Source organism: Mesocricetus auratus, unplaced genomic scaffold (assembly GCF_017639785.1).
Source record: "Mesocricetus auratus isolate SY011 unplaced genomic scaffold, BCM_Maur_2.0 Super-Scaffold_100037, whole genome shotgun sequence".
Classification (NCBI taxonomy): Eukaryota; Metazoa; Chordata; class Mammalia; order Rodentia; family Cricetidae; genus Mesocricetus; species Mesocricetus auratus.
Genome location: NW_024429215.1, coordinates 2994819 through 3021047, shown reverse-complemented (window position 1 = coordinate 3021047; position 26229 = coordinate 2994819). Strand labels below are relative to the sequence as shown.

The 26229-nt window shown below is 36.7% G+C and overlaps 1 protein-coding gene and 1 pseudogene across 1 annotated transcript in view; both read right to left on the bottom strand.

Moving 5' to 3' along the window:
- Positions 1-26229, bottom strand: part of LOC101844785 (zinc finger protein 54-like) — a 1121204-nt gene that overhangs the window by 125807 nt on the left and 969168 nt on the right. The window lies entirely within an intron of this gene.
- Positions 14157-14671, bottom strand: LOC106022597 (annotated as a pseudogene).

Here is a 26229-nt window from a genome sequence, read left to right as displayed (position 1 = left end):
ACAGAGAAATCCTGTCTCAAAAAAAAAACATACAAAAGAGTATTCAATTTTAAATAAAAATGGTTTAATATTGATATTTGTAATTTGTAGCTCTAGACTTTCATTGAAGGAGGAACTCTCTACTTGGCATCATAAGGAATTTTCATACTCGTGGGTTATAGGCTAATACATGTACTCTGTATTTTCCAAAGTTTAAGGTCTTCCCAGTCTCCTGTCTATACTAACAAGTGGCATTGTAAATTGTGTGCATTTTAAGTTGCCAAATCCATGTTGTGGTAAAGGCTTTTCTGTAATATTTAGCAGTAGAGAAGTGATGTAATTAACTGTATTGACCAGTGAATGTTGTGAATTTTGATAATTGTAGCAACTCTTGCTTTTGATAAAATCATTTTCAAAACTAAACCCCCCACTCATGATGTTGACCTAAGCAGGTTCAATATTAAACATGAGTTAGTTCTTGTATGTTTGAAAAGCAACTACATAGTACAGTACGTTTGCATTGACTTTAGGCATTTGCTATCATTTTATAAAGTTTACTTACCTGTATTTGCGATTCTTCAGGTAAAACACTGTTGCTGTACAAGTATAATAAGCTTGTTCCTGATAACACATTGTAGAGAAAACCATGTCCTAAAGGTTGTCCCTTGGCCACTACATATGAGATACATTATGTACATACACCCACAGAACAAACAGATACATACAACATAACACCTGTCATACATAAACACAAATATACACACAACATACACATAAACATTAATCCTCCTCACACAAATATATACACACTTTGTAAAAACACACGTAAACATTAATCTGTACACACATAAGGGATACACAATCATACTCACAAACAAAAATAGGCACATCTCTTAAAGCACATACCACACACAAAAATAAAAATATTATACAAATGTGCACACAAAACTACATACAGCCACAAAGACTCCGTAAATCATTATTAGAATTTAAGGACCACTTTGGATATATACGTTCAATAAATTTTTACATCACTGATTTTTTTTGCAATTTATTATTTATCCTTTGTTTGCTACAGCAGCATGTTCTGTAAAATTCTGACCTCATAGATCTAGTCTTTCTGGTAAAATAAAATACATATTTGCAAAGTATAATACTTGGAATACATTGGTTCCTATCCGGAGAAGATGAATAAAATATTTTAACTTAATATCAGTGGCATAGAAGAATCATTTAAAGTCTCTATCAACACAATGGTAAGGTACAACTGTTGGGGACACTGACATTTTACAGACTCTCTAAGAAGACTTAAGTATTGTGATGTCATGAAAATATACCTTGCTTTGATTTTTTTGTCACATTCTATTTATATAACCATTAATGCCCTGAAGGTTGCATGTAAATCTCTCTGATATTGAACTCACAGACAGAACCTCCTGACATTGACTCCCAAGTGATGGGAATAAATGGTTACTTCAGCCTGCCTGCACTTTACTTAAGTTCGTTGAAACAGTCTCAACATGTATCCTTGGTGGGCTTAGCTTTGATGTATGTAGAGCAGTCTGGATTCAAGTCTGCTTGCCTCTGACTTCAAATCTGTGTGATAAAGCATATTCTGGCACACCTGGCTGAAATCTTTTCTATATGGCCACTTAACATTAATGTTGGTTGTGTTTTAAAAAGTGATAAAAACACACGGTGGCTAAGTATTTTGGGGCAGGCTTATTTAATTTGAGACATGGTCTTTAGGAGGCCAAGGTGGCTTTGAATTTCGTATACACCTGATGATAGTCTTGTCTTGATGTTATTACTTCCAACTGAGCTGCTGTCCAGCTTATGATTTATATATGTAAAAGAATAAAATATTGCTCATTTTTTCATACTGCATAGGTTTAGATTCTGTTTGTTTTTTGTCCATTTGTCCCCTGTCTAAAGGAATTAATTCTAAATCATCATTATTACTCAGCTTTCAAAAAGCTTATTTGATTTGAGAATTACTATTTTTTGCCTATCTTACATTCCTCATTATTCTAGACAATTTTCTTCTTAGAGTAAAACCTATGCTGGGCTCATGCCAGGCAGTGGCTCTACCAATGAGCTTTTCCCTTCTTTAGAAATGCTTGTTTGATGTCTGAGAATATATGTCTTTGATATGAATTCAGGAAAGAGATCAGGACCTTTGCTTAGTAAATATTTTGTATTAGTTTTTACTTCATCTGTGTTTTTCTCACAGGATAATTGTCCTTTGAGATGACTTCTTAGTTTTAAGGTGTGTTTTGTTTTATGTATCCTATCTTTGAATAAAAACTCAAGGTTTTCTTGTGGATAGGATTGAGACTGTGTGTAAGGAAGTATATTTCTTTTTCTTACAAAGTCTAAGAATATTTTAGCTAAATTACAGTTGTCCTGGTTTTCAAATTTAGATTAACCAATTAATGCGTATAATTGACCTAGTGTCCATGGGTCGCTGTCCTGGTTTTCAAATATGTAGACCATGCTGGCCACACTTGGGGTAATCCTGCTACATTCCAAAAGCTGGGATTATATTTGTGAGGTCAGTATGGTATCTTTTCTGGTTCTTTGTATCTGCTAATATATGTCTAATATATGTCTGCTAATATATGTATTGTAACAAATATGAAATCTGCTAACAAATGTACTTCTTTCTTAGTGGTACATGATCATTGGGATGGACATTTCCTCTTTTTCAGTTTGAAATTAGGAATTTCTAGCTCAGATGAGTAAAATTGATGATACATTTTTAGTCCTATGGAAGTATAGAGAGATTATAAGTGCTTAAGTGAAGCTCTTAATTCTTTTTGGTAGCAGTATCAATGTACCGGGAAGGTCCAGACAGATACAAAATTAAGAAAGTTTTAAACAGGACAGTGGTGATGCCTGTCTTAAATCCCAACACTCAGGAGGCAGAGGTGAGTGGATTTCTGTGAGGTTGAGACCATCCTGGTCTACAAGAGCTAGTTCCAGGAGAGGTTCCAAAGCCACAGAGAAACCCTGTGTAGAACACCACCCCCCAAAAAAGGGAATTTTTCCTGCAGCCAGTGTATGTTCTTTTGGCCACTGAGAACAGCTTTTGATACTTGTGGGGACATTCAGTGACTTCTTTTGTCACAGCACTAGACCTGCTTAGTCAGCAGACTTGGGATCACTTGGTGTTTATAGTGAATTTGGCAGCACAAATTAAAAATGAGGTGAGCTAAGATTAAGCATAGCCAGAATCCAAGAGTGTCCTTGTCTCTAATTCAGCGGAGTGAAACTGTGTATGCAACCCTGGAGCTTGTTTTATACTATTATTGCTTCTTTATGTTTCTATTACAGCCCAAGCCATTGTGTGGTCACTCTTGCTCCACATTTTTTTCAACAAATTTCCTACTAGAAGACGTTACTTTTATTTATGTTGCTTATGTTTCAACTTTGTCTGCATGTGTTACATCTGTGTACCACTGGAATTTCTGGAGCCTATAGAGGCCAGATTCCCTATAACTGGAATTAAAGTTGGTCGTGTGCTTCTTTGTGGACTCTGGAAATCAAACCTACATCCACTAGAAAAATAACCAGTGTTCTTAAATGCTGACATTTTCTCGCATTCCTCAATTTTTGCCCCCACCTTAGGAAATCTGTTTAATGCAGTCTCTTTGAATAGAAAAAATGAGAATACCAGTACTACATGAGTAAAGTTTGCCTCTTACACATTTTTACAAGAAGTTGATATTTGAAATTAAAACCATAATAATCATAAAGGCTTTCCTCATTCAGCCATGCCTGAATGTTTAAAAGCCTTGGAGTTTGATTTCATTGCTTTATGTTGCAAAGCTACTGGACAGATAATCACATCTGATATTCACTTGAGAACACAGTAAAGCAAGTTGCCTAAAATTTCACTTAATTTTCATTGAGTTCAGTGATATCAAGACTTAGACATATCCTTCTTGATAAAGGAATGAGGTAATAACTGAATGATTTAAGAGCTTCTGAAATGGTTTATCTTGAAGGAAAACTTTTAAGAAATGGAGTCATCCTTCCTATTGTCACTTTTTGTGATTTGCCACTCTTGTTTTGAACCTTAATTTTATAATGTTTTCTTCCAGAAAGTCAATACACTGCCAACTTCCCAGCACGTTCCTATGCATAAGTTTTAAATTTCTTTCTGAGTTTAAGAAGCATTCATTTGCCATGTTGCGGTGGATAAGGCCTTTAATCCCAGCACTAAGGAGGCAGATGCAGGCAGATCTCAGTCTAGAGAGCAAGTACCCGGAGAAGCTCCCTTGCTGCATAGAGAGTCCCTTTATTGAAAAACCATAAAGAGAAAAAAAGAACAATTCATTTTGGTTATAGGTCTGAGGTTATACAGCATGTTGCAATGGCTATTCTCCTACATAGGAACATCAATGACCAAAATGTTGAAAAATTCATGGTTATTGATAAGTATTTTTGTTAGTCAAATTTTAGGCACCCTTTATTACTTTATGATTTTACACAAAAGAATAATATATTGTGATCAAATCCTCCCCATATTTGCTCCACTTATTTGCCCCTGTGTTTTTTGTTTGTTTTGTATGTTTTGTCCCTCATCTCCATTTCAGGGGATGACGTTAGACTCCCTAGGTTCAGTTAGTTCTTGTTGGAGAAAAGGGATTATTTCCCTTCCAGGTCAAATTCAAAGTCTGTTATGCAGGTGCATCTGCCTGGTACTTACTGCAGAAGCCTACAGACAACAACTGAATTAAAGTCTCTGGAGAAATACTCCTGATTGCATTCTGTCTGCTTAAGTTTTCTTAATTCATTTCTTTCCTGCAAAATTGTTTTTTTTTTTTTTTTTTTTCTTTTTTGGTTTTTACGAGACAGGGTTTCCCTGTATTGTTTTGGAGGCTGTCGGTCCAGCCCAGCCTCGAACTCACAGAGATCCACATGCCTCTGCCTCCCGAGTGCTGGGATTAAAGGCATGCGCCACCACCGCCCGGCTTCCTGCAAAATTGTATTTCTATTTTCTCATAATATATTTTTTGTGGTTTTCCTCTCCCCAATCCCTCCCAGATCTTCACATTGCATCCAAATCTATACCACATCTCTCTCTGTCTCTGTCTCTGTCTCTCTCTTCTCTCTTCATTTCTTTCTTTCTCTCTCATTAAAAATAAGCAGGCAGTTAAAATATATCTTTGCTTTTTTAAAAACTGCTATACCACAGTGGACTGGGCCATCCCTCATAAATAATTAATCAAGAAAATGCCATAAAATTGATGTTCCTACTCCCAAATAATCCTAGCTTACAACACATGGAGAAAAAGCCAACCAGGACAAGGACTTTGAGTTAAGTGCCAACCTGTGCTGTGCAGTAAAAATGAAATAAAATAACACAACATTGTTTAATAATCAAATATTTCAGTGTCTTGGGAAAAGGATCAAGTTATTAGAAAAGAGGAATGCTAAAAATAAACTAGCTGAGAATTTATTTAGGTAGTTTTTAAGTTAGTTACTTTATTTTCTTTATATATAGGAGTGATATTTCTATATCATAATGTATATTTGGAATTAGCTTTTTGAAAAAACTTAATACTAGTTTTTAAATTGGTTGTACCAATTTGCAATCCCTCCAGCACTGAGATGGAATTCTCTTCTCTGCATTCAATACCTGCACTGGCTAATTTTTTTAAAAAGATTTTAGTCATTCTGACTTTGGTGATACAAATTTAGAGAGATCTTGCAATTTGTATTTTCCTAGTCCCTAAGTATGTTGAACAGTTTTAAATGTCTGTAAACCAGTTATATTTCATTTTCTGAAAATTCTCTATTTTGTTCGATTTATTCCCTAAGATTAATATTTAAAAGGTAAACACATAACCACTCGCTTTTCTTTCAACATTCTAATCATTTTATGCCCGTGTTGTGGACTACTGATGTAAGCTTGTTTTACATTTGTTTATCATGTGGAAAATTACTTTAACTATATGAAGGTTTCTTGCAGGTTTTTGGGATGTATTTGTTCCATTATTTAAAGATGTGATGCTGTTGAACCTTGCCTACTTTAAGCATTTGATTCATCTAAAATGTGAACAGTGAATATCTAGGAAAAATAGGGATGACCAGACCTGGCTGTCAGAAAGAATAAATAGGAGGAGAAATCTAAAAAGAAGAGGAGAGAATGAAATAGACAGAGAGGACATACCCAAGACCAGAAGCAAGACATACGTGAGAGAGAGATCTCAGAAGGATGAAAACAGGAAACACAGAAAGAAAGTTAAAAGACACTGGAAAAGTTAGGTAAAGAGAAACAGATTGTTATAAATTCTAGCAAGAAACATGCTAAATCTAAAGCAGAGAATTCATAATTAAAAAGAAGTCCCCATGTCATGATTTGGGAACTGGTTCTTGCTCCCAAAGAAAACCTGCTATATGCAACCAGTTTCTCTGTCTCAAACTGGTGTTTTTCCTTTTGTTATTTTTGTGTGCATATTTATGTATCCATATTTATAAATGCTTTTTTTGTTTGTTTTTTTGTTTTTCGAGACAGGGTTTCTCTGTATTGTCTTGGAAGCTGTTCTGGAACTCTCTTTGTAGACCAGGCTGGCCTTGAACTCACAGAGATCCACCTGCCTCTGCCTCCCGAGTGCTGGGATTAAAGGCGTATGCCACCAACGCCCGGCTATAAATGCTTAAATATGAGCTGGTGAGTCCATTTGGTATTTCTTCTATATAGGATTAAAGGGCAGAGCACAGGCTTTGGATAACCAAATGTAATCATGCCAGGCAAAAAACAATTCTCTCTCTGCCAGTAATCATTTGTTTTCTGCAATACTCTGTCATGGAAGAGGGTCTCATTAGATCCTCCCCAAAACCTTCTCTGTTAGTATGTCTATGGCAATGTTTTCTGCCTCAGTGGAAAACTTGCAGGGCACGGCTCAGAGTGTGTTTACCTTGCCATCTGCGCCTTTGGTTTCCCAGGTCCTTATGATTCCTTGTCTGGAGGTTCAGGTATCTCCCAGGCCCTGAGCTTAGAGAGCATATGCTGTCCTCCTATCTCCATTTGCCTTGAAGTTGGAGCAGCTCTCCAGTTTATAATTCTTTCTACATATTTTCTGAAATCTGAGGTCACTACAGGATTCACGGATGCTCTGAGTCAGACTAATGGAATCTGTGGAAGAGCATTGAAGGGAGGTGGTTGTATCAGTGACCAGGTTCTGTGGGAGTGTCTGTGAGACAATTCCCTTGTGTTATACTTGATATTGCTGTGTTGTGAGGAGATAACTCCATGATTCTTTTCTGACTGTGACTCGGAGAGAATGTGTTTAGTAGGCAAATAAGAGACTTGGCTCAGGGAGGCAGGAAGGCGGGACGGCACAAACTCACAACTCTTATCTTGCCCATCTTGATTATCTGTAGAGATGAATGAGATATTCTTGGAGTGTCTCCATCCTGATCACTTCTGGAGATCCCCAGGACCTGAATCAAGGCAAACAAGGAGTCAACCAGGGCTGATGATGAAACCCAGATAGATGGAATTCATTGTACTGCTTCTGTAGGTGTTAGTAGTAGCAAGATGATAGGAAGAGCCCAACAAATTTTTTATGTGGTTATAGAGGTAAGAACCTGATTCAGGGTTAGTGCAGCAGGTGTCCACTTACCCTATTTATGGGACTTCCTGCCACCATGTTTCCTTCTCTTTTTCATTCTCTGAACCACTATCCAGACCCTTCTTTGGGCCTACATGCCTTCCAAATACTTCCTAATATCCAGATGCTTTACAGAGTTCTTTTTTCATTGCATTCTGAGATTTCAGAAATATAAAGTCTTGGAATGTTCTGGGGACAAAATTGGTGGTCATCATAAGTGACCTTCTTGGTAAACTGGGAAATGTTAATGAGGCAGACCCCCACATAACAGCTGTTATGAGGCATTGAGTTGTATTAGGTCCTTTGGAGGAGCAGCTGGTGCTTCTGACCATTAAATCATCTGTCTGCCTTCCCCCCACTTTTTTCTGGGGGGGGGGTGGAGTCTCTGTATAGCTTTCCCTATCCTGGAACTTTATACAGGAGTATTTGGGGAATCCATGTATAAAGAACCCAGGGATATAAAGTTTAAGTGTAATTGCATAGGGCAATAATTATAATAAACTTCTCTTAAAATGATCAGGACAGTCCTCACTATAGGTAACAATGGAAGTCTTGTTATCATTATACCAAGCACCTTCTAAGTGTCACCACAGAACTGGGTTATGCACAAATTAAAATGTAACCAATGAATAGTAACTTGAGAAAACAACCTTTGGAATATTGCCCACAAATTTTTGATTCCTATCATCAGAAATAGTTCAGAGAAGGTTAGAAACTGTTAAAAGAAAAAGCTTGGAGAAGGTTGTTTATATTGTTATTCTTGGGAATATTGAAACATATTTGAAATTAATAAAGCACAGCTAGATTACACTACTAAATGAAATATGAGCAGTATGATTTTAGTGGGAACTTAAAGTTTACAAAAAAGGTAACTCTGGGAAACAACATTAAGATCAATTTTTTAGAAATTTTCATATCACAGTAGAATACAAAATATTTATGAATCCGCAGAACTGTGGATATAGTCATATGATTGAAAACACACAAATCAGTGATCATATTCATAGTTAACAGCAAAACCATGGGAATTTACTTAATATTTGTGTTTCTTGGTTAGTTTCTCATTTTTGTTCTTCAGGCAGGAACTCACTGTTCATCCCTAGCTAGGACAGCACTCATTTGCACAGACTGGCCTCAGACTCACAGCAATCCTCCTGCTTCTGCCTCTTGAGGGTTGGACTTAATGACATATGTCACCATTTTTAGCATCCAGGCACACCTTGGCCCTTACCCTGGGGGGCACATGGAGCGTAATACCCTGGCTCTACATGCAGATACCAAAGGCTATTTAAGAGAAAAGCTCTGCCTTCTCCCACTGTCTTTCATCTGAAGAGGAAGGCAAGGCTGTGTCTTTCTCCCTCCCTCTCTCTCTCTCTCTCTATCTATCTACATCTCTGCATTCCTCTCTCCCTTTTATTCTACTCTCTTCCCTTCCCTCAATGATTCTTCCCCATGTAAGTTTGGTCTTCATGGTGTAATTGCCACTCTCCCACTATTAAATCCTTCAAGATCCCCCTCAAGCCCTTTTATATCAACTATGCCAGACAATGAAAAACAGATTCATTAATACATAAAATCTAGAAAGTGCTAATTGGAGGTCAAATTTTTTTAACAGTCTCTTTTTGTTGTTTCTTTGTTTTTTTTTTTTTTTTGGTTTTTCGAGACAGGGTTTCTCTGTGGCTTTTGGAGGCTGTCCTGGAACTTGCTTGGTAGTCCAGGCTGGTCTCGAACTCATAGAGATCCTCCTGCCTCTGCCTGCCGAGTGCTGGGATTAAAGGCGTGTGCCACCAACGCCCGGCGATTCTTTTTGTTGTTTCTGTAACAAATGTTTTTCATTACACTTTTAAGTTTCTGGTCATCAGTGTTACTGTGGACTCCATTAATGATTCCTCATTTAATAAGCCTCCCATATTACTAACAAGTGTTAAAGATGTTCCTCACAGAAACACTACAGTAAGTATGAAGACTAAGGAATGTGTTTCAAATTTAGTTTTGCCTGTCGAGAAACAGAGATTATTAGTAAGCCAATAAGACCTCCAGGAAACTATTTCAAATCCCGCAGTATGATTAAAAAAGAAAATGGATGATGTTATAAATAACTTGGTGCACCCTTAAATCCCAGCACTTGGGAAGCAGAGGCAGGCAAATCTCTGTGAGTTTGAGAACAGTCTGGTCTACAGAGCGATTTCCAGGAAACCCTCCAAAATAATAGAGAGAAACCCAGTCTTGAAAAACCAAAACAAACAAGCAAACTATTTCATTGAAAGTATTATCACGTCTAGAGTGAAATAGTATTCCAAAGAGAAGGTATCATGAACTAACAGAGTTTGGCTATTAAACAAATTTTAAAATTATTCTATCCCTCAGTATTGAAATGCTTCAAACTGTGTTTTCTAGACCACCATTAAAAAATTAAAATAGTTTTTACTGGGGAGTGGTGGCACATGCCTTTAATCTCAGCCCTTGGGTAGCAAAGGCAGATGGATCTCTGAGTTCAAGGTCAACCTCACCCACAAAGCAAGTTCCAGGACAGCCTCTAAAACTACAGGGAAACCCTGTCTTGAAAAACCAAAAACCAACAAACAAACAAACAAAAAACCACATTTCACTCTAAATTTAAAGAATTTAGAAGCTTTAAAAAAATGCCTCTCTAAGAAAACTTTTGACAAATATCAGGTCAATTATATTTGTTTAATGGACAAATGAGATCATTATTTGAATAAATGAAGTGTATTTTATGATCATGTATCTTAAGTGATGATATGCATGTAGACGGTGATTTTAATAAAGGTGATTACTTTTATTAGAACTTAGAGTACAATAAACCCTGAAATGTGTCCCAGATGCGTATTGAGTGTGCAGACTGGCACTACCCTGATCCATGTTTAAAATTGTAAGGGTAATAATTAAAGTAACACATTTTAAGAAATATTGTTTTTCAGAAGGATTTATACTTTATTATTTTAAAGCATAACTTCACTTCATGTTCCTTATTTTGTTTTCATTATTTAAATTATGTTTAAAGTTTTTTTACTCTTTATCTTGCTTTGCTATTACTGACAAATTTGAACTTAATAACAAAATTTCCTAAATATAATTGAAGAAACATAAAAAAGTTTTCTGTTACATTGTCAAAATAAGTACAACTTATGCCAACTATCCAAAATGCAAGAATGTCACAAACTTTATAACTCTATTCCCAGTCATAGAAAAATGTCATTTTAATTGCATTTTCTGCTATCAAAATCAAAGTGTGCTTTTAATATTTTAAATTAGGCAATATGTCATTTCGAAAAACCTTAGGACATTTTACTTTTAGAAGCATGCAAAAGAAAACAGAATCTATTCATTTAGCAAATGGGTACTGAGAGGTGAACACATTACTAAAAGCTAATTGTAATTAAAACACTATATATTGGCATTTTCAAATGACAGGGCATTCCACATTGCATGTTCAAAGGATTACACATGTTCAGTAGTGTATTCTTGTACACTGCCCAGGTCTCTAACTTTGTTTAAGACATACCAGCTATAATAGCAATGCTTGTAAGCTAACTAATGATTGATCAGTAGACTAGGCTAAAACTCAGATGTAAGACAAATGGTTTTCAACAAGAAATGTACAGGTAGAAGCAATGACTAATTTTGTCATCATAAAGAATCAACCTTCTAGATTCAATTGGTAAAAAAGGAACTGTCCAAATTTTCCAGAAGAATTGTGTTTCAGTCCTCACACCAAACCATCTGCAGACATGTGTTGGCTTCAGGGTTTCACTTCATGAACTGTTCTCTGGTTTGTAAACAACTTCTGAAACTTTTCTCTTGAGTGCAAATGAGGGAAAATGATAGTCTGAAAAAACAAACAAGCAAAAAAGCCAGCATCAGCATAAGCAGGGGGAGTCATTAAAGGGACCACCTATCTTTCTCTGAGTTAAAGAGGAAAAGTAAGAAAAAGACACAGCTGCATATTAGGCTAAAGGCCCTTGGTTACCTGACAAGGGCCTGCAGGAGGAGACCATTATTTCAGAGATAGTCCTCCTCAGGAAGCTCAGTTTATCTTTGAGCTGTCAGAGGGGAAGGGATTGTAGCTGCCAGAAACCTGGGACACATTCAAAGGAGTTAGGGGACAGATGTGTGGGCAGTGGAGCTACTAAACCTTGGGAAGGACCTGCAGGGACTGGATCCCCCACCCACTGGCTTCCTATAACTAGTAGGAGACATATCCTGGGTCTGGAGAAATGACCCAGGACTGACATCTAACAATTTTCAACACTTAGCTTGCTAGGGCAGTGGTGCATAGCATCCAGAGCCTCAGACCACTGTCCCTGGTGTCCCCTGCCACACCTCCGACACAGTCTCTAGCGACTGACACACTTGCAGGTCTGCAGCCCTTACCTGCTGCATGGTGAGTGGGATCTCTGTCCAGGTGTGGGTTGGAGGCCATGGTATTCTGCTGGGAACTCAGGTAAGCTTGTGACTCAGCAATTGAAGGCGCCAGGATGCACAGCCTAGGGAGATGGCAAAACAGGAGCCAGTATAGGCCGGGAAGAGGACCAGAGAGAAAGTTGAAGCTAGGGAGTCAAGGAGGCAGGGTTGGGGTGGGGGGTGCTCATGGAGAGCTGCCCTGAGTAAGGGCCCTTGGTGCTGCTCCCCTAGCTGCTCACTCAGGGCAATATCAGGAGTCACCTCAGAGTTCTTGGAGACAGGTGCAGTGGCCAGGGCAGCAGCCTGTCTGCTTGAACTGTTAACATAAATTTCGGGATTCTAAATGAACCATTCCCACCATCATTTTTCTCAGATTTTTGGAAGTCTTTGATTGAAGTTCCTGTTTACTCAGTTAATATTACTTTTTTCTTTGGACTTTGATGGACTTGAAGACTAGATCGTTATAGCTATTGTTTTCTACATTCAGCAAACTCATAAAATACACTCAATATAGAGGTGAGAAATGTAATAATTTGAGAGACATGGAAAGATAATTTGGTAGTGCATATTAGAATGGAAAGTTGAATTAGATAAAAGACTTTGGACTCACCAAGATTTAATAGATAATGGGGTATTTTCTCTTTCTCAAATGTAAATGGACTATATATTGATGTAGTTATTGCTTGTATATATGTTGAACATGCTTATTGTATAGATTTTCTTATGTTGCATTCTTCCTTTTGTGTTAGGCAATAAAGGGGAATTGTGTAGATATATTATGTATGATTTAATAAAATGACTGGATATCAAAACCCAATGTTAGCCACAGCCTAAGAGTCAGGCAATGGTAGTACATGCCTGTAATTCCAGCAGCATTATTAGTTAGCAATAGAAACCAGACAGTGTCAGCACACAACTTTAATCGCAGGACTCAGGTAACAAAGGTAGATGGATGTCTTTTCAATTCAAGGCTACCCTGGGCTACATGAGAGTGAAATAGTCTAAAGAGAAACAGAGTTCATTCCTTTAATCCCAACACTTGAGGTCACATGCCTTTAATCCCAACACTAGGCAGGTGGAGACAGGAGTGAGAAGTTTGGGCAGAGAAAGGAACATAAGGAGGGAAGAGACAGGATTGTAGAGCATTTGCCTCTGAGGATTCAGGGAAAGCATTATTCCTGAGTATTCATGGAGATGGATTTCCATTTCACACTGATAGAGGTAAGATTTACCTCTGTCTTGGCTGCTTTGCTTTTCTGATCTTCAGCCTGAATCTCAATATCTTTCTTTGGGTTTTAATAGTGTGTGTTACATTTGAATAAGAGTTTATGTGTCATGTCTCTGTGTTTCCGTGATTCTTTGTATTTTGTTAATTTAAGCATCTTTGTGATAGTTTCTTCCGGGCTACTTCCTTTTGGTATGCTTGTTCTAGAGCTTTCTTGTATGCTGTTAACTTCTTGTATGATGTTTTTTCATTTTTTTTTATGTAGGCACTCAGTGCTGTCTAGTTTCTTCACATTACCACTCTTGCTATATCCCCTAAGTTGGATGTGCTCTATATACATTTTCATTGAATTATAGAAAGTCTTTAATTTGCTTCTTTATTTCTTCCTTGCCCTTTTCTTTCAGAAGAGAGTTGTTTTCTTTCCATGATTTTGTAATCTTATACTAGTTTTATATACATGTTTTTATACAACATATACAGCTATAATCCTTGGTGTTCTGTAGGATATGAGGAGTTATTTCTATTTTAGAGTATCTATTGACACTTGTATTGTGTCAAAGTATATCATCAACATTGCAGACAACTCCATGTTGTTCTTAGAAGATGATGTATTAATTTTTGACTGGATTTTTGTGTACTATATGTTGGGTCCATTTGATTTATACAGTTCATTAGCTAGAATATTTCTGTGTAAATTTTTCTGGATGACTTGTCCATTGGTATGATTAGGATATTGAAGTCTAGCAAAATCAATCTCTGTGTGAAAGTCAATGTACCATTTACATTTGAATTGTTTCTTTCATAAAGTGTTTTGTCGATTTTTTTTTCTTTTTTAACAGGTCTTGTCTCAAGTTTATTTGTGAAAACAGCACAGGGCACGATCACCTGCAGATAATGTGTCACACCAGTCCATCTGTCTTCACAGTGGCAGAAACCTTTTTCTATGGGGCCTTCACAGGGGCCGGGGCACCTTTGGGAGCCTGAGCTGAAGCCTGAGCCTTAGCTGGAGCAGAGGCCTCTGCCTTGGTCTGAGCCTTAGGCTTTGATTGGCAGAGCCTACGACTCTTGGCTATGTAGTTTCTAACCCGCTTCCCAAGCTTGGGGTGAGCGATGAAAGCAAGGCGGCTGAGTTTGCGGCTGGGGCCCTTTGGTATCTTGGGCTTCACCACCTTGGGCTTCACCAGGTCCTTGATGGCCTTTGCACGTGTGCTCATCGCCTTAGCATTGTTTGCCTGCATCTTCTTCAGGCTTTTCTTGTTGAGCTTCTTGTCAAAGAGCATGTTCCTCAGGAACTTGGGGTCGACCCCCTTGAGAGATTCGTATCTTTATGATCGGAGTTTCTTGATGCCATTTCTGTGCCATTTCCTGGACTGGTTATGTGTGGTGTGGTTCTTGGATTTGACCATGACTGAACGGTATCCGGTGGCTCTGTTTTGTTGATGTTAAGAATTGAAATGTCATATTGGTGGTGTCTTTCTTTGAAGAATAAGGAGTATTCCCTCCACAGCTCATTAGATTAATTTTGGTTTAAACTCTATTTTGCATGTCTACATCACCTTGCTTCTTAGTTTCTTTTGCTTGACTTATGTGTTTCCTGTTGAGGTAATATCTCTCCTTGATATTGAAGTGTGTTTCTGGTATATGGTGGAAGATTGGATATTTCTGGAATTCATAGTGTTACTCTGTGTCCATTGGGGAGTTGGAATCATTGATACTGAAATATCAGGAATAATATCTATTAATTCATGCTATTTGTTGTTGTTGTTGTTTGTGATGGTGGTGGTGGTGGTGTTATGAGTGTGAGAATATGTGTTCTACCCCCCTCTTTTTTTGGTTTTACAATGTCAGGTTATTTATTTCCTATGTTTTCCTAAGTGAAGTTGACAACCTTGGGTGGGATTTTTCCTTCTAGTTCCTTTTTTAGGAATGGATTTTGGCATAGATTTTGTTTAAATTTGACTTTGTCATGGAATGTTTTATATTCTCTGCTTAGGGTGGTTAATAAATTTGTTGGTGTAGTAATCTAGTGTGGTACATGTGATTTCTTAGATCATCATCAAATGTGTCCAAGCACTTGTAGGTTTTTAAAATCTTCACTGCAAAGTCGGTTGTAATTCTCATATGTCTGACTTTATATGTTTCTTGCTCTTGTTCCTTTGCAGATTATAGGCATTCACCATCACTGACCAGATGATTTGTATTTTCTTTATTGTTTCTATTTCCAATTTCAGGTCTTAAAGTGTTGTTTTAGTTTGTTTCAACTACTTGCATGCTATTTTCTTGGTTGCATTTAAGGAAAACAATGGTAGTATATTTTGTGATATATTTTATTAGTCATAATTTAATGATTGTGATAAACCTTCACCTTTTTTGTTTTCTGAAATGTTACTATATTTTGAGTTCCTTGAGTGCATTGGTTTGGAGACTGTCTATGGAGAAAAAAAATTTATTCTTGATTTTTGAGTCTTGTCTCTCATCATTTCTTGGCTTGTCTGTGATTGCCAGTAGATACTGTCATCAACGTAGTTTTTGATATTTAAGTTACCATGGTATTTGATACATTGACTATTGGTTTTCATTAACATCTCATTCATTGTCTCTATTTCTTACTTAGCTCCAGTTTTCAACATATCCGAGCCTACAGTCATCTCTGGGAACATCACATAAGGATATGTGCCCACCAGAATGACATGTTGTTATGTCTTGAGTTTTTTTTCATTGATATTTTGTGTGAAGGCCTTTCCTCTGAGGGCGTAATATCCCTAAGAAAGTTGACATGGCCTGGATTAGACAGCCAGCTTCAAATGAGACAATTACCAAGTAATGAGAAATCCAGGAAACAAAGATTCCTCATGGTTTTTGCCTTCAGTTGCTAGCATGAATTTCTATCCTAAGCTTACACAATGATGGACTATGACATGACAGAATCAGTGAAACAAACCCATATTTTACCGGAGAGAATTTGTTAGAGAATTCAATCACTGCAGCAGAGACACAAGGTGGAACAAAAATGGGACACCAATCATTATTTCTTGTTCGGCAGAACATGAGAATTTAATCTTTGGGAAGAATGTGAAAGATATCAGGATTTTGGATGGCAAAAGCCTTAGAAAGCTCTACACAGAGATTAATCAGCTGGTCTGGAATTACCTGGAAGTTGGGCATGTTCAGGGAATGACAGGTAGTGGAGGCCCAGGTCCATGGATTTCAATGGGAAACAAATTCCATGGTAAATTAAGGTAGTGCTATCTTGTGTGATAATTTGGCCTCTAAACTTTCTTATTATGCTCATGTCCCCCAAAATAATAAGTAAGGTGGAATCAAATAATAATGCCTTGATTCCTTATACAGACTACTGATCTCTTAACAACTATTATTTATGAATCATTCAGGACTACAGTGAACAAAAAGCAAGTGTATCATAAATAAATAAATTCTGTGGATTTTAAAGAATATCAACACGAGGTAGTTCCAGATGGCAGTCAAATGCTGAAGAGAGGTTGGAAGTTTCAGGGAGATTATCACCATTAAATAGAAACCCTTATTCTGCATTGAAAGCTTACCTAATTATCTGAAGGGTAACATTTCATTGTTCTACTCCCTCAGTCAGTTTAACAAAGTGATTCCTAGGTACAGGAAACAACTTTACACAAAATGTGCTACAACTCTATTTCAAGACAGAGAGGATCCATTAGGATTTAGAGCCAAATTTGTGGAATCCTCAATGTTGTGCAGGTTCTAGAATCAGGAAAGATGCAAGATTCAAGGCCAACCATTTTTTTCTAACATTTGAGGTCAGCACTGTTGTAGTATGTATGCTTTGTAGAGTCAGAGTTCCATGGAGATCTGCATTTGTAGAGTGGAAGTAACCAATGAGAAAGACATTTGTGAAGTTGTGGGGATAGATCCTTTTATTACCTTTTTAACTGAATCCCCATGTGTCTGACACATGGATTTGATGGCTGCCCTGCAGGGTTTAGTTTTCTCTTGGTTCAATATTCCCTTACTATGTTTCAACTTCTCTGCTTTGCAAGGTGAAGGGATATTCTGTGTCATTGTATATTGTGATTTTGAAACTTTTCTTTTTGGTTGTGCAGAATGACCCAGTCATGATGTATTCTTAAGTGTCAAAAAAAGACAATACATTTATTTGTATTCTGTTAAGAGATTTTGCCAACGAGCATGATCACTGAGGTTTCCCTGTATTGTTTTGGAGACTGTCCTGGAACTAGCTCTGTAGACCAGGCTGGCCTCAAACTCACAGAGATCCTCCTGCCTCAGCCTCCTGAGTGCTGGGATTAAAAGGCGTGTACCACCAATGCCCGGCTGACTAAATATTTTCTTCATGGATAATACTTTGCCTATAGTGACCTGGTTCAGCATGTATTTGACTGAATGAAAAACTCCTAGATAGGATGATGTTTGCCCATGTGTCTCTATTTGGCTGCTTTTTGGTAATTGTATAACCTTTAGTAGGAAGAACCTTTCTGAATGAAATTCCTTATTGGGGATGTGATTTATGTATCTATAATCTCAACCCAATTCCTATGATGCTTATACTGTGTTATGGCTGACACTAATCAGCCATCTGTCTGTCATCATTTCAACAACATTATAGATAGTATCACAAAATTACATTAGATACAAGTGAGGCAATTGTCATTCAATGGTAAGACATTTTGCCAGTGTACTTTTTTAAAATGGTTGATTTTCTTTTTGTTCCTGAAGACAACGATTATCTGAATATCCTGGGATTTCCTCAAAATTTCTTTTTTTTTTTACAATGCTCTTTGAAATTTATTTCTAAGACGAAGAACCAAAAGTGAAGTATTTTCAATAATGGAAGCAATGTGAATTCAAATCAAGTTAAAAAAAAAAAACAAAAAACAAAAAACCCAGCTACTTTATAGAAGCTGTTCTTCACAGCTTAGCAATCAATTTGATTAAATAAAATCATACCAATTTACATTAATTTTCTATTCCTTTCCAAAAACTCCCCATCCTCAAAAACAAAACAAAACAAAAAAAAGTGCAACCAAAACCCAGCAATTCCCAGCTCCATCCCTTTAAGCCATTTCTGTTTCCCAAGTAGATTCAACTTCTTACTGTAAGGAAAAAGGGACTTCTGAATAAAACCACTGTCACTCACCTGGAAAAACTGCAAAAATTACAAAAATCTCAAATAATTTATTATCAAATTCAGAATTTAAATAAAAACAAGTTTGCTTGCAAAGGCATTAAAGAAAAAGAAAAGACAGCATGCATTCGAAAACTAGAGATGAAGACAAGAATACTTATCTACACAGGCACTGGCAGATGCAATTTAATTGTCATCTTTACTCATTGTAAGACAAATCCCACCCTACACTTGTCATCCACTAATCACTGAGGTACCAATATTCAAGAATGGAAATTTAATATTGAAAAAAATAAAACCTAAATTGAAGCTTTTCCCTCACCCATTCAGAAAACTATGGCAGGTTGTGTGTGAAATGTTAGTATAATTAAGAGACTTTAACTACATTGGCTTCTTTAAGGAACAAAAATCATGTCCCACTTACTGGTTCTGTGATAAAATGATCACTATGTAAATAGCACTGTCAGCAGACTTTGCAAATAAACAAGTCTTGGCTATTAACTGGCACATCCTGTTGGTACCAAAAGAACCCTTGAAGTTTAAAAACAATCTCATTTAATTCAAGCTGGCCTTGAATTCAGAGATTCATATGACTCTTCCTCCTAAATGTTGTGATTAATGGTAGACCAATATTTTGGGGTCTTTTATCCTGATTAGTGTGTGATGCATCTATAGAACAAGTTTTTGTACATGTCATGAATTTGTTTTTAGCTAAATTTCACCCCAAACTTGAATTTTTAAATTTGGCAAAGGATGTCATTCTCTTTCCCACTCTACCAGTATTTATGGCATTAATACTGCCTGAGCCTTCTGAGTCACTGGATTACAGGTGTGTGACATTCTTCCTGATTGCTGTGTTTATTTGTATCTTTAAAATGAATATGATTGTTTGTCTGTATACAGTGATATGCACAACACGTGTGCCTGGTCCTCACAGTAGTCAAAAGATGTTCTTACAATGCATGAGTTTGGTATAATGGATAGTGGTTGTCCTTGATGTAAGTCATGGCATTTGAAATCACGTATGTGCAAGGGCAGAAAGTCCTCCTAACTTCTGTGGCATCTCTCCTGCCTTGTGTTGAGTATTTATGATCAACATTTGCATTGTCTTCATCTGTTTATGTTTAAAATGTTTAAATCCACAGTTAATTGTAGTAAGATTTGTTAAAATTACAATTTAAACTAGAGCACTTCATGTTTCATGAAGATGAATAGAGAATAGAAGTAAATGCATAACTTCTTATAGGAACTTCAGAAAAAATACACTTCTCAGATCTTCTTATCTTTTTTGCCTATTTCATTGGTTTTTGATATTTACCAGTTGCTGTCCTGTAACTGATTGAGTAGCCCAGGTTAGCATTCACCAGATATACCTTTCTTTCCTTTTGAGTGTTGGGACTAAAGGCTTGATTCTAAATACCCAGCTTGCTCAACATTTTATACTAAGTAATTATTCACACAATTTCTCTTATGTAGACTCACTTCTGATCTGTTTGCAAGCCTCTCTGTATCTGTTAATAGGCATTTAACTTTTGAGGTAATATCCCATTCAGAGTATTCAGAAATGATAGGGGTAAAACCCCATCAGGCTTCTTGTAAAGTGATATAAATTATAATACCTGTGTAATAGAGTACGTATGAGAAAGTGCATGGTTATATGACCAGACTGTCAAGGAAGTATACATTTACAGTACTGTATTTATAATTATTTTGTTTTATACATTATGGCATATTTTAGGATGCAGTGACCTATCATGATTTTCATGTCAACATCACTCAGGAAGAGTGGGATTTGCTGTATACTTCACCAAGGAATCTCTACAGAGACCTGATACTAGAGGCCAATATGAAAATCAATTCGATAGGTAATTCCTTGGATTTTCTTTCACTCTTTATAATAAGGGGTCAACTCTTTCTTAATTCTTGATGCTCCTTTGCAATTTTGAATGGGAATGCAGAAGACTGAGGAAATAACTCAGTCATGTTTCTAAGGATCACTGAAAATAGTTAAATTTTAAACAATTTTCTATAATGTATCATACATTTACTGGTGCTATATTTTAGGCTACGCATGGGAAGATACTAATATTGAAGAACATTTTGAAAGTCCTCAAAGGCATCAAAGGTAATTTTCATGTATATGCTGATGTGAATTCACCTCGGAAGATATTTTAATGTATATGGAAGTTGCAAAGAAAAGCAGAAGGATAAATAATCATATGATAAAGTGCATTGATTATCATTAAATTGTCACAAGACCGTATACCTCAAAGGCTGGTAAGTGAAGTATGCTTGCAAGACCTCTTTTTAGGAAATAAGACAAGATATAAATACCTTAACAACATTTGAGTCATATCTCTATAAGAGGTATGCTGATGAGAATTGCAAAGCCATGTATTTTCACACCATTCATTTTACAGAAAGTATACATATTGAAAAGTTGATTAAGTCTATTTCCAATAATTTCTCATCAGCAAATGCTCCATAGTAAAGATAGTTTTACTGATATAGATGCTCTGCTTTTGCTAAGCACATTGAGATTAGTTAGAATCACAATATTAGGTGGGGATGGTTATGTAAAACTTTAATCCCTATACCTTATGTCCATGAGGAACAGACAGAAAAACTGTTATTGCAGTGTGGAATGCTCATTGTTTCTAGTTTTCCTTTTATAAGTATATCTTATGTCAAGAATACTCAGAATACAAGCCATATGAGTTTAGGGACATTGAAAGGGACAATGGACTTCTCTCCATCTCAGAACAATTAGAAGGTAGTCTGCATGTTGAGCAGAATTTTTGAAAAGCTTCATTGGGAATATCAACATTGTTATACTGCAGAAATGTCCTATGTATTCCGCAATGTATAAATATTTCCAATTATCTAGGGTCATTTTCCAAATTTAGTTTGAGTCACAGAAGAAAAAATTTAATCAATGTAAAAAGTGGGGTAAATGTATGGATTCTTTCAGTTCTCTTCAAATGTGAGAAAAACATGGCAAAAATGTGAACCAAGCAATAAAGTTTCTTGGCATGATAGGCACCATCAAATATGCAAAAGACCCCTTAGTGAAAGGAAACACCATGATTGGAAACAAAGTGTAATAACCTTATTATCTCACTAGTTTTTAAAATAAGACTAAATTGTAAAATTAATTCATAGCTATAAATATTCAAGTGTATTTTTTTCATTTTTTAAATCTTGATTTCATTTTTTCATTCCAAACACAGTTCTCCCTCCTATCCCTCTTCTTTACCTGTTGCCTCCTCCAATCCCCTCTCTCCCAATAGTAGATCACCAGTCAACTCCTCCTCAGAAGTTATGAATGTAGTAAAGCTTTAACTTGTGTCAATTATTCTTGTAGGTCTGAAACAAGTCCAACAGGAGAGGAAACTTCTGTTAATATTCCATGTCAGAAATCCTGTGTATATGACAATCAGCTTCCAAGTCATGAAAGAGTACATATTCGAGGGAAACTCCATGAATGTAATCAATGTGGTAAAGCCTTTGGTAAGCACAGTAATCTTCAAAGACATATGAGAACACATACTGGAGAGAAACCCTATGATTGTGATCAGTGTGGTAAAGCCTTTGCTCACCACAGTTATCTTAAACTGCATAAAAGAACACATACTGGAGTGAAGCCATATGATTGTAATCAGTGTGGTAAATCCTTTGCACATCACAGTAATCTTCAAAGACATAAAAGAACACATACTGGGGAGATACCCTATGATTGTAATCTATGTGGTAAAGCCTTTGCCCGACACATTGATCTTCAATTACACAAAAGAACACATACTGGAATAAAATCTTATGAATGTAATCAGTGTGGTAAAGCCTTTGCTAAGCATGGTAATCTTCAAAGACATAAAAGAAAGCATGCTGCAGTGAAACCCTATGAGTGTAATCAGTGTGATAAAGCCTGTTCTCACCACACTCAACTTAAAGAGCACCAAAGCACACATACTGGAGGGAAACCCTATGAATGTCATCTGTGTGGTAAAGCCTTTGCACACCACAGTAATCTTCACAGACATAGAAAAACACATACTGGAGTGAAACCCTATGAGTGTAATCAGTGTGGTAAAGCCTTTGCTCAGCTCAGTCATCTGCAAATGCACATGAAAACACATACTGGAGAGAAACCCTATTTTTGTTATCACTGTGGTAAAGCCTTTGTTCAACTCATTGATCTTCAAGAGCATAAAAGAACACATACTGGAGAGAAACCCTATGAATGTAATCATTGTGGTAAAGCCTTTGCACATCACAGTAATCTTCAAAGACATAAAAGAATACATAATGGAGAGAAACCCAATGAGGGTAATTAGTGTGGCAATGACTTTGCTCAGCATACTCATCTTCAAGACCATAAGAGATCACATACTGGAGAAAAAAATGCTATGAGTGTAATCACTATGGTAAAACCTTTTCTCAACTGTGGTAAAGTCTTTTCTCAGCACACTCATTTCAAGAGCATAAAACAACACATACTGGAGGGAAACCCTATGAAAGTAATCAGTGGTAAATCCTTTTTCAGCTCAGTCATCTGCAATTACACAGCAGAACACATACTGGAGAGAAACCCTATGAAAGCAATCAGTGTGGTAAAACCTTCAAATGTCACAGTAATCTTGAAATTCATAAAAGCACATACACTGGAGTAAAACCCAATTGGTGGGTGAATTCTGATTTTTCTTTATAATGAAGTCTCAGAGTCAAGTATCTGGCTAAATTCTGAACGATCAGAGAACCAGTGCAGTGAATCACTAGTTCTTACCATTACAAAATCCTCAGAACCGATGGGTTATTCTGTCTCCTAGAATCCTCACACTGTATGTCGTATCTATGAAATCTCAGACTGATCCCTCAATTTCTGTCTCTTCCTCCCATACATTTCTCTTTTCACTCAGTCATAGTCCTTCCTGTCTCCACTTCCCTAATATAGGGATCAAGTTGGGGTTACCACCACTTGGCTCTGTTTCTCTTTTATATGGATTCATTTTAATGTGTAACCTGTTAGCCTTGAATTCACAGACCCCATCTGCCATTTTCTCCCAAGTGCAGACGTTTAAAGTGCCAGTAGTTTCTGGATTGTATATCTAACTAGCGCAGCTAGCTCTCATCTTCAGGTAAACTTTGCTGGTTAAAGCAAAAACAAAATATCACCACACGCTATTAATTTAATAAGTGTGGTAAAGCCTGTGCAAGTCATAGTCATCTCCCAACACCTAAAAGAACACATACTTGTTAGAAACACTATGAATATAATCAATGTGTGAACTCTTTTTTACATATCAAAATAATGAGAAAAATCTGATACTGCAGTGAAACACTATAAATATTGGCAGCGTGCTAAAATTTTGTATATTAGAGGTATAAAACCTTGTGTACCCTCAATCTGTTCAACCCTTTGCAAATTACAATGGTCTTGAGCATGAAAAACGACAATAAGTATATCTATTATAAAAGAATTGGTAAAATCCTGAGCCAACACACAACCATATTTTTCCATAGAGAAGTTACTCCTCACAACAGTCTGTATAAGCAATATGATGCTTGGTAATATGTTGTTTCTACCTGTAAACTCATGGGGAAAACCAATTTATGAAGGCCTGAGTTTAGGGTAAATGGACCATTCAAGAATCACACCCTGACCCTGAAACCAGAGGCACTGGAACAGAAACACTGTGGCCCTTAAGGAAGAACTACAGAAACTCACCCTGAACTTGAATCCCTATCCAAAGGAGGAAAATCTTTAACTGAAACCAGAGCCTGTGAAAGAAACACCTCTTATCTTAATCAAGAGTCATAGAGTTAAAAAGGAACTGTGAAAGAAAAAGACACTGCCCCTTAAACCAGAGCCAAAGAAACATACTCTATCCTGGAACAAATGAGGATTAAACCAACAAATCCCTGAGCTCAAAACCAACCAGTCTCTGAGTACAAAATGCATCCATTGTCTGAGCACACTCAAACTCAGGGATTGAAATACAACCAATCCCTACTGGTTATTTTTCCCTGGAAAAACTGTTCCTAAGAAGCCCTATAGAAGCTTTTTGGCTTTGCATTTGGCAGTTGTCTCATCAAATCCAGTAGATTCTGTGTTACGAGTTCCATTGACTGCTTTGATAATTTCAAAAGAAGGATGTCTGTTAGAACTGGTTGTGAAACTCTCAGCTGAAGAAAAATATTGGCTGTGGTTCACATGGCATCTTCTGTTTTTCCTTCTATTCCTTTTACATATTAAATGTTCCTAAAAGTACGTGCTGATATTTTAAACAAAAGAAATAGATGAGAAATCAGGCCTTGAGATGGGGTCAATAGCAATGGTGTCATCTCCATAAAAACCATCATTTCCCAAAACATTTACACCATTCACTCAAGTATGAATAGTAAAAACTTTCCCAACAATAAAATTGGTGTACAGTTGTCATAGAGATTAGGCTTAAGTATTTGATAAAAAAAGCTTTTAATATGAGTTAAAATTGTTAAAAACGCTCAACCTTTTTAATAAACTCACAAGATATAAGCAATAGATGTTAAACAGTAGCTGACCATAAAAATTTATAAACTTGATTTAAGAAATATGAGGTTATCCTTAACCAAAGACAATTTTGTGTTTTGATTATCCCTGGATGATATGTTTTGAATTTCTGCATTACTGTGCCAACTAACAATGATGTCATTTCTATGTGTTTGCATCAAAGAACATCCCCTTATATTGAACCTGTATAAAAACCTTCTTTCAAAATGCAAAATAAATTCAGATTATTCCTGCCTCTGTGTTTGCTTGTCATGAAGAAATCCTGACCCACCTAGTCTTTGAGGACCCTCATCTCATTGGACGCCTCTATTAAGCTGGGGGTAGTGCATGGCAGCTGTGTTTTGAAGTAGAGAGCCTTCTCTTCGCTTTTCTCTCATTTTTCCTAAAAAAATAAAATTTCAGGTAAGGACAGGACCTCTCCAGAGTGCTGCAGACTCTCTGATAGAGAAGACATTGAGTTAGGATGGTGAGAAAGTAAGCATCATGGGCATTCACTGTCCAAGGACAGAGGTCTGTTCCTGAAATTGGTAAGACATATAGTGGAAAGTAGAGATCGTCCGTCATCAAAGAAGAGTTTGGCATTTTTTTGTGATTTTTGTTTTGAAAGTCAGTCCATTTTTTCCATAGGAAGGAAGCCTGTCTTTAGAAGAGTGTAAACAATAATACAAGATATGAGGAAATTTTATGAATTCCATGGCCATAAACAGGTACCAGTTCAGGCATTTTTCAGTATGGGTACAAATTAGAGACCTCTTTAAGAAAAACCAGAAATGGAATTTTTATTCTGAAGAAGCACCCTCAGAGGATGAGGTAATTCCTCTGAGGATAGAGACAAGTTTCCTAATTTACTGCTACTCTTCTCAAGGCACAGGCAGGGGATGATTGAATGATGAAGAACAACAAGAATTGGATGATGAAGTAGAGGAATATGATCTTCATTGTTTTTATTATAAAAATCCTCATATGACAGAAATAGATGATATATTTTTGCTGTAGTCACTATTCCTCCCCCTCCTTTTAAAACTAAATCTGTCAAGCTTGAAATGATGATGCCATTCAGGGATTTGGGGAGCTACAAAAGAAGCGAGGCACAAAGGAGACTTGGATTTTTGTTTCCCAGTAACCAATCTTGAAGGAGAGACACCCACCCCAATGGAAACTTCTTTTTTAAAGACTTTTAAGGAACTGCAGTGCTCTGTTAAGAGCATTGAACAAAGTCCTCCATATACTTTACAGATTGTAGAAATGTTGGGTAGCATGATATTAACTCCTTATGATTTGCACCAGA